Source organism: Rana temporaria, chromosome 8 (genome assembly GCF_905171775.1).
Source record: "Rana temporaria chromosome 8, aRanTem1.1, whole genome shotgun sequence".
Lineage (NCBI taxonomy): Eukaryota > Metazoa > Chordata > Amphibia > Anura > Ranidae > Rana > Rana temporaria.
Genome location: NC_053496.1, coordinates 7,920,863 through 7,929,356, shown reverse-complemented (window position 1 = coordinate 7,929,356; position 8,494 = coordinate 7,920,863). Strand labels below are relative to the sequence as shown.

At 46.1% G+C, this 8,494-nt stretch overlaps 1 pseudogene; it reads left to right on the top strand.

The window, feature by feature from the left end:
* The first annotated feature begins 4,415 nt into the window (after nt 1-4,415).
* On the top strand, nt 4,416-4,524 carry LOC120912522 (annotated as a pseudogene).
* Nucleotides 4,525-8,494: the final 3,970 nt, after the last annotated feature.

Genomic DNA, 8,494 nt, shown 5'->3' with positions numbered 1-8,494 from the left:
TTTGCTTTGTGAATACAGCACTTGCCTCTCTAACTTACGGCGGCGTAGCGTATATGCCATACGCTACGCCTGCCTAACATTGCGCCCGCCTACGTGAATCTGGCTAATAGTCTCATTTAAAGTCCCACCAACCAGATTTTGGATTTAGTAATCTAACATCTTCCATTTTCAACTTATTAGGGATGGAAACATTACACTTATCTACTTTAATATCCCATGTTTTACTTTGACCTACTTCTTGTGCCGCCCTGGATTGTATGCTATACTGGGATTACCTGTACATATTTTCTGTGAGGTTCTTCACTTTTGGGGGGTTGTCCTGTTGTCTCACCTATTGGGAGCTGCGCACCGTGGCGTTCCCCCGCCCCCCCCCTGTCTTTCAGTCATGGGACTGGGGGGACGCACTCATTGCGCATCGACGCCGCGCCTCCCACGCACACGCGATTGGCGTCAGTTCCGACGCCACGTGTTGGCGTGTTGTTCTTCCACCTGCGCGCGTCATTAGGGAGGAGCTGGGCGCCTACATATAAGCAATTTCTGCTTGTATGCGGCTGTCACTCCTCTCCAGCACGCTTGGCGTGATGTTCAGTGGGGCAGACTCTGGCAGGCATGCTGTTCCTCCCTCTCACCATTACCACTCACTCCTATTTTTAGTTCCATTTTACTTGGACACAATGGGCTAGATTTACATAGATTAGCGGATCTTTAGATCCACGTAATCTATGTGATTTACGATCCGCCGGCGCAATTTTGCGAGGCTAGTGCAGTATTCACAAAGCACTTGCCTCCAAACTTGCGCTGGCGGATCGTTTAAATCAGGCGCGTCCCCGCGCCGATTTAACTGCGCATGCGCCGCCGGCGGAATTTCCCAGTGCGCATGCTCCAAATGACGTCGCTAGGACGTCATTGTTTTTGGCGTTAACGTAAATTACGGCCATCTGTATTCGCGACCGATTAAGCAAACGGCGTAAAAATTCAAAACTCGGCGTGGGAACGACGGCCATACTTAACATTAGCTACCCCTCATATAGCAGGGGTAACTATCCGCCGAAAAAAGCCGAACGCAAACGACGTAAAAAAAAAAAAAGCGGCGGGCGTTCGTTTCTGAATTGGCGTATCTCCTCATTTGCATATTAGTCGCGAGTAAAACACGAAACGCCACCTAGCAGGCAGCGGAAGATTGCAGCCTAAGATCTGACGGTGTAAGTCACTTACACCAGTCGGATCTAAGGGAGATCTGTGCGTAACTGATTCTTATGAATCAGTCGCATAGATCCGACCGTCGTATCTCTTCGTGAATCTGGCCCAATAATATCATGCTACATCATGTTTTTCACCTCAACTTCAGGTACATTTATCATTATTTTTATTTCCTACTTTGTCACTATTTTATGTTGGTGGTTTACTAGCCACCACTCTGTATGATACTTAACTCACTTTTTGTCCCTCACACACAGGAATTTCATTGCACTACAAGTCTTACCCCCATAGTCCTTGTCTTTCACTAGCTAAGCTCATTTCCCTGATGCATGGCTTTCTCACGTTTTTGTTACAGAAGCCCTGCGGGCTCAAATTTACCACTGTACCAGTGGAAATGGCATTCACCATTTTCAACATCTCGAGGTCGGATCTCTGCTGCCGCCAGTCTGTTACCACGTCAGCTCCCGGGGGGGGCATTCCCTTCTCCCCTTCTCCCCTTCTCCCCTTCTCCCCTTGCCTCTGATCAATATTTTTACCAGGGCTCGACAAATCCCGGTCGCCAGGTCGCCATGGCGACTAGAAATAATGTCCTGGTGACCTGGCTTGGAAGGTGGGCATCTGGTGGTGAGCCGTTGGTATTACAAGTTATTACCACCTGCCATCTTCTTCCCTCTAATTAGAACCCCCAAACATTATATATATTTTTTATCCTAACACCCTGGAGAAAAAAGTGGCGATCATTGCAATACTTTCTGTTACGCCGTATTTGCGCAGCGGTCTTGCAAGCGCACTTTTTTGTGAACAAATTACACTTTTTTTTATTAAAAAATAAGACAACAGTAAAGTTATCCCCATTTTTTTTTAATATTATGAAAGATAATGTTACGCCGAGTAAATTCATACCCAACATGTCACGCTTCAAAATTGCGTCCGCTCGTGGAATACCCTTTAAAATCTTCATAGGCGACGTTTAAAAAAATGTACAGGTTGCATGTTTTGAGTTACAGACGAGGTCTCGCACTAGAATTATTGCTCTCACTCTTCCAATCGCGGCGATACCTCACATGTGTGGTTTGAACACCGTTTACATATGCGGGCGCTACTCACGTATGTGTTCGCTTCTGGGCGCAAGCTCGTCGGGACGGGGTGCGTTTTCTGGCTCCTAACTTTTTTAGCTGGCTCCTAGATTCCAAGCAAATTTGTCAAACCCTGATTTTTACCATCTACCTTGTTTTATTCATGACCCTAGGTAAGAGTGTTAGGACCACTGATTTGTGTTCCCCCTCTTCCCTTTCTAGTTATTTACCTCTAACTAGTAATGTATTACTATCTATCCTTTACTATAGGTATCCCCAGCCCCTACGTGCTCCTGATGAGTGGAAAGTGTCCACGAAACGCGTCGAGCCTACCCCATAGATGTCATGTCACCTTAATCTTGGTTACTACCTTGGGCGTTTGAATGTTCGAATCATGTACTTTTACGTATTATGTATTATGATTTTACATCATTTTAGATATACTGACGTTCACAGTACTTATTATGTGTTACTGTTTACCTTGTTGTTATTAGAACCTTTCAATATCGATCGGTCATGTTTCTATCATGCATTCTAACATACTTATTGATCTACCATGTATACCTATCATGCATTTTTGCTGGTTACATCGTTTATCATGTGTCGCTTAACGACCGCCGCATGTAATTATACGTCGGCAAAATGGCACGGGCAGGCAGAATGACGTGCCCACACGTCGCTGCCTTGTCGGGGGTTCGATCGGGCGCGGCTATTCGTTTCTAGCCGCCACCTCGCGATCGCTCCCCGGAGCTGAAGAACGGGGAGAGCCGTATGTAAACACGGCTTCCCCGTGCTTCACTGTGGCGGCTGCATCGATCGTGTGATCCCTTTTATAGGGAGACTCGATCGATGACATCAGACCTACAGCCACACCCCCCTACAGTTGTAAACACACACTAGGTGAAGCTGAACTCCTACAGCGCCCCCTAGTGGTTAACTCCCAAACTGCAACTGTCATTTTCACAATAAAAAAAGCAATTTAAATGCATTTTTTGCTATGAAAATGACAATGGTCCCAAAAATGTGTCAAAATTGTCCGAAGTGTCCGCCATAATGTCGCAGTGACGAAAAAAAACGCAGACCGCCGCCATTGGTAGTAAAAAAAATTATAAAAATGCAATAAAAATATCCCCTATTTTGTAAACGCTATAAATTTTGTGCAAACCAATCGATAAACGCTTATTGCGATTTTTTTTTTTTTTACCAAAAATAGGTAGAAGAATACGTATCGCCCTAAACTAAGGAATTTTTTTTTTTATATATATATATTTTTGGGGGATATTTATTAGAGCAAAAAGTAAAAAATATTGAATTTTTTTCAAAATTGTCGCTCTATTTTTGTTTATAGCACAAAAAATAAAAACCGCAGAGGTGATCAAATACCACCAAAAGAAAGCTCTATTTGTGGGGAAAAAAAGGACGCCAATTGTGTTTGGGAGCCACGTCGCACAACCGCGCAATTGTCTGTTAAAGCGATGCAGTGCCAAATCGCAAAACCTGGCCTGGGCATTTAGCTGCCTAAAGGTCCGGGGTTTAAGTGGTTAATACGTTACTATTAGAAATTATCATGACGTATCGATTTATGTTTCTATTATGTATTTTAACATAATTACTAATTACTGCTGATCACAGTGCTTATCATGTGTTATATTTTTTTACCATGTTACTATTAGAATTTCCAGGATCGTTCAGTCATGTTTCTATCATGCACATTATCAAGTTTATTGATCTACCATGTATACCTATTATGCATTTTTTGCTGGTTACATCGTCTATCATGTGTTATATTGTCGATCATGTTACTATTAGAATTTGTTATGATTGATCGATCATGTTTCTACTATGCATTTTAATATCATTATTGATTATTATGTCTATCTACAATACGATTTATCCATATATGTCACTAATAAACAGCTTATTATATCTTATTGATTGATTTGTTCTGCCCCTAGTGTTTTGTTTCATTTAAAGTCCCAAACCTTTTTTCCTCCGTTATCACTACAGGGTTAGCGCAACCATATTTTTTTTCCATATTTTGTTCACTGTTTGTTGTTTTGCTGCTTTCCACTATTTTCCAATTTTATTTGATAATAATTCTTGTGGCCTGACAAGCTTTCCTACTTTACAATTATCATATTTGCTTCTCGGCCTTTTGGCTAAGATCAAGTGTAGTATCTGTTCCTATCAGTTGCCAAAGGATGCGCTGAAGCACCTCTTACATGGGGAGGGTGGATGCAAATCCAATGGCGTCGTTGCACCTGGAAGGATGGTTTCTGTAGGGATTCATGGATTACTACGCCCTGACCGAGTCGGGGGTAGGCCATGGTTGAGTCTGAGCCGTCCGGAAGGGTGCTTCTGGTGAGGATGGGTGGCTGCACTGGGTCTGGCTTTTTTGCCGGGTCCTATCCTGGCCTTCTGGTTGGTGTCGGTGTAAGTGCTGTCCCTGTCGGCGATCTGGTAGGAGGAGCTGGCGTAGCCCTGTAGATGAGGCGGGGTGAGGCCATGCAAATCCGCTGGGTTGATGGGGGGGCCTGGAAGGGCTAGTATCGGTGGAGGCTGCTATCAAGGGGGCAGCTCTCCCTGAGAAAACCTTGAAGGACTCTCTATCTGGCAGGGACAGAGGGCTGCACTGACCTTGTCGGGGGGTCAGATAGTAACTAGAAAGCCTATGGGTGTATGTGCCCCTGGAGTGGCAGTCCAGGGGTGCCAGAAGATCACTGATTTATGGCACCACGGTCACTGCACCAGAACATGCTTTTTTAGCACCTGCCTCCTGGGCTGGGCCTTTTGGTCAGGACCAGAGGAATTTTTTATTCCTGGCCCGAGGGCCTGGCCATTGTGTTACACAATGGCCACCTTTTCATTCTCCTCTCCACTTATTCCTCCCCCACTTTCTTTAATTCATGCCTATGTTTGTCACGTTTTTGTATTTTTTTGTTTGTACACGGTGTGACTGGTAGGGTGTAGGTCCTTGGGCCTGCCCTAAATGTCTTGGGAGGGGGTGGACATGGCCTTCTGGCTTAGTTCGCCCTCTCTCTTGGGGTCTCCCTTCGGGGAGCCCCACCTAGTACACCTAGACCCTCCAGAGAAAGGGGTCCATCTGGTTCCGGCCAGATGGACCGTAGTGTAAGTACCCTTTTCCCTGTCTGGAGCCTAACGCCCTGGGGGATTCAGGGCAAGGCCCTCTGATTTTAGAGGGCTTGTGTACACCGTTGCACGTTTTTGTGTTGCCTCTTCATGTTGTGCACTTTTTTTGGCAAAGGGTGAAGTTTTTTGAGTGTGTTTCACACGCCATGGGCTTTCGAAAAAATAAATAAAAATTATCATCTTAGCGCCGTTTGTCCCCTTTGTATTAACTTATCTTGTTGGAAGGATTTCCTGTTAGGTCATATCCTGTGTGACTTTTCATGGAGGAAGCGATTGGCTGCTGGAGCCATCACTTCCTGTTTGTCATAGCTTTTGTCATTTACGAATAAAAAGCCAAGCATGCTGGGCAGAGGGCAGTCATGCTGAGAAGGTGAGCTGTGGTGATGTCTGTTTACTTGGAAATACAGTGCTAGGAAATAGAGTGCTAGGGAAGATGCATTATATCATTAGACGAAATGTGTGCTTATTAGCACAGGAGATATGGTGTGCATATAGCGTACAGCCTTATCTCCATGATACCTTCAAGAGGTACAAGTCCACAGGAGTGCAAAGCCTGTTTTGAATCAAACAAAAGCCCCTTAACACATTTCCTCAGACCAACTACATACCTTCCATAGTGCCCCTGGAGTGGCAGTCCAGGGGTGCCATACATTGTACGAGTGTTTGAGAGGGCACTTATTCGTATGGCACCAGGGCCACGTCTCCACAAAACACCCTTTTCACCTGCCTCTAGGGCCAGGCCTTTTGGTTGGGTCCAGAGGAATTTTTGTTTTCTGGCCAGAGGGCCGGCCATCGTATTGCACGATGGTCACTTTCTACTCACATCTCCCACCTTCCTTCTCCCAGCGGACATGTCCGATGAAAACGGTCCGCGGACCGTTTTCATCGGACATGTTGGGTCGTCTGTACGAGGCCTGATAGTAAGACAAAAGCGAGGCACAAGACGAGAGAGGAATTTGGTTTAGGCTGAAGTTGGCTTTGAGCAATAACTCCCGGTAAGATGTTTGCATCCTTTTGGCGCACACAACTGTCAAGCTGAAATCAGCCAGTCGCCTGCGATAAGGGGGTTATTATCCTGGAGGAAGTAGATGTGGTTCAATGACGCGTTGTCACAGCGAAGGCAAGAAACTTCAATTTGCATTTTAGATAAAACGCTCTCCGGTCTCGGCGCTCCATAGGTATTCTCCTGGAAGGGAAGTGGTTGCTGTGTTTTTTTTATATTGCGTACTTCAAGTCAATGTATTATTCTCCTTATAATTGGGAAGGAAAAGTCATTAAAGAACGGAGGGCACAGCTGCACGGGCCGACGGCCGCCTCGCTCTGATTTATCTCGGCTTACTTCCTGATGTCCAAAGGAGAAGCAGGAGGGAAGAAATGCAGAAGAACATAACGTCTCCGTCCACCGAGGGAACCGCTTTTAAGTTACAATAAGCGCAGAAGGCAAATGGCACAACTCATCTTTTCACGCTGTGCTGTGTGTTGGCGGGAATCCATCACCATTATAAGTAAAAGCTACTTTTTTTTTTTTTTTTTAATCGGTACACCGAAATTAGGTATTGTAACCCGCTGGTGCCGCCATTATAACATAACTACATCTGTTTCTGTAAAATAAACCAACTTTTTATGGTATGCTTGTATGTATAAGTGTTCAAATAGAGAGTGCGTTCCCACTTTGCTCTGAAACATGTCAAAATGGATTCCATCTTGCTACTACAGTGCCTTGAAAAAGTACCCCATACCCCTTGAAATTCTCCACATTTTCTCATGTTACAACCAAAAACGTAAATGTATTTTATTGGGATTTCATGTGATGGAGCAACACAAAGTGTCACATAATTGTGAAGTGGAAGGAAAATGATAAATGGTTTTCAAAATGTTTTACAAATAAATATGTGAAAAGTGTGGGGGGGTATTTGTATGGCGCCCCCCGGAGTCAATACTTTGTAGAACCCCCTTTCTCTGCTATTACGGCTGCAAGTCTTTTTGGGGGTGTCTCTACCAGCTTTGCACATCTAGAGAGGGACATTTCTCCTCCATTCTTCTTCTTTGTAAAATATCTCAGGCTCTGTCAGATTGGATGGAGAGCGTCTGTGATCAGCAATTTTCAAGTCTTGCCACAGATTCTCAATGGGATTTAGGTCTGGACTGTAGAGGTCGACCGATATGGGTTTTTCTCTGGCCGATGCCGATATTTGGAAATCGGGGCGGCCGATGGCTGATGTGTTGCCGATTTTTGCGGCCGATATTTTAGGCCGATTTTTTTTTTTTTTTTTTCCCCTCATCTCAAAAAACCTAGGGTGGAGAGGTGGGGAGGAGATAATTGTTTAGGGTGGAGAGGTGGGGTGCAGCCTGTCAGTGCCACATCAGTGCCCACCAGTGCAGCCCATCGGTGCCACCTCATTAGTGCCCACCAGTGCAGCCTATCAGTGTCCATCAGTGCCACCTCATTGGTGTCTATCAGTGCCCACTAGTGCCACTTCATCAGTGCATCCCATCATTGCCCACCAGCGCATATCACCAGTGCGTCACCTCAGTAGTGCCAACCAGTGCGTCACCTCAGTAGTGCCAACCAGTGCGTCACCTCAGTAGTGCCAACCAGTACAGCCCAATGTCATTCACTCATCAATGCCCACCAGCCTAGCACAAGACTCTATTCGTCCCTCGCCCTGACGTGCTGCTGCCCCGCCTCTGCCTACAATCCCCAGAATGCAGAGCGGGCCGGTAACAGCCAATCGGCGGCCGCCACTGCCGACATCCTCCACTGCAAAGAAAACGTCCCCTGACTGCTGCGCACCCTGCCTCTGCCTACAAATCCCAGAATGCAGCGCGGGCCGGCAGTTACCGGCCCGCGCTGCATTCTGGAGCTTGTAGGCAGAGGCAGGGCGCACAGCAGTCAGGGGATGTTTTTTTCCAGAGTGGAGGATGTCGGCAGCGGCGGCCGCCGATTGGCGGTTACAGGCCCGCTGCCGACTTCCTAAAACTAAAAAAAAAAAAAAAGTCAGCACAGATAGCAGCGAGCGGGCCCCTCCCCCTCTGGGTGTAAACAGAGGGGAGGGCCGCCGCGCTGG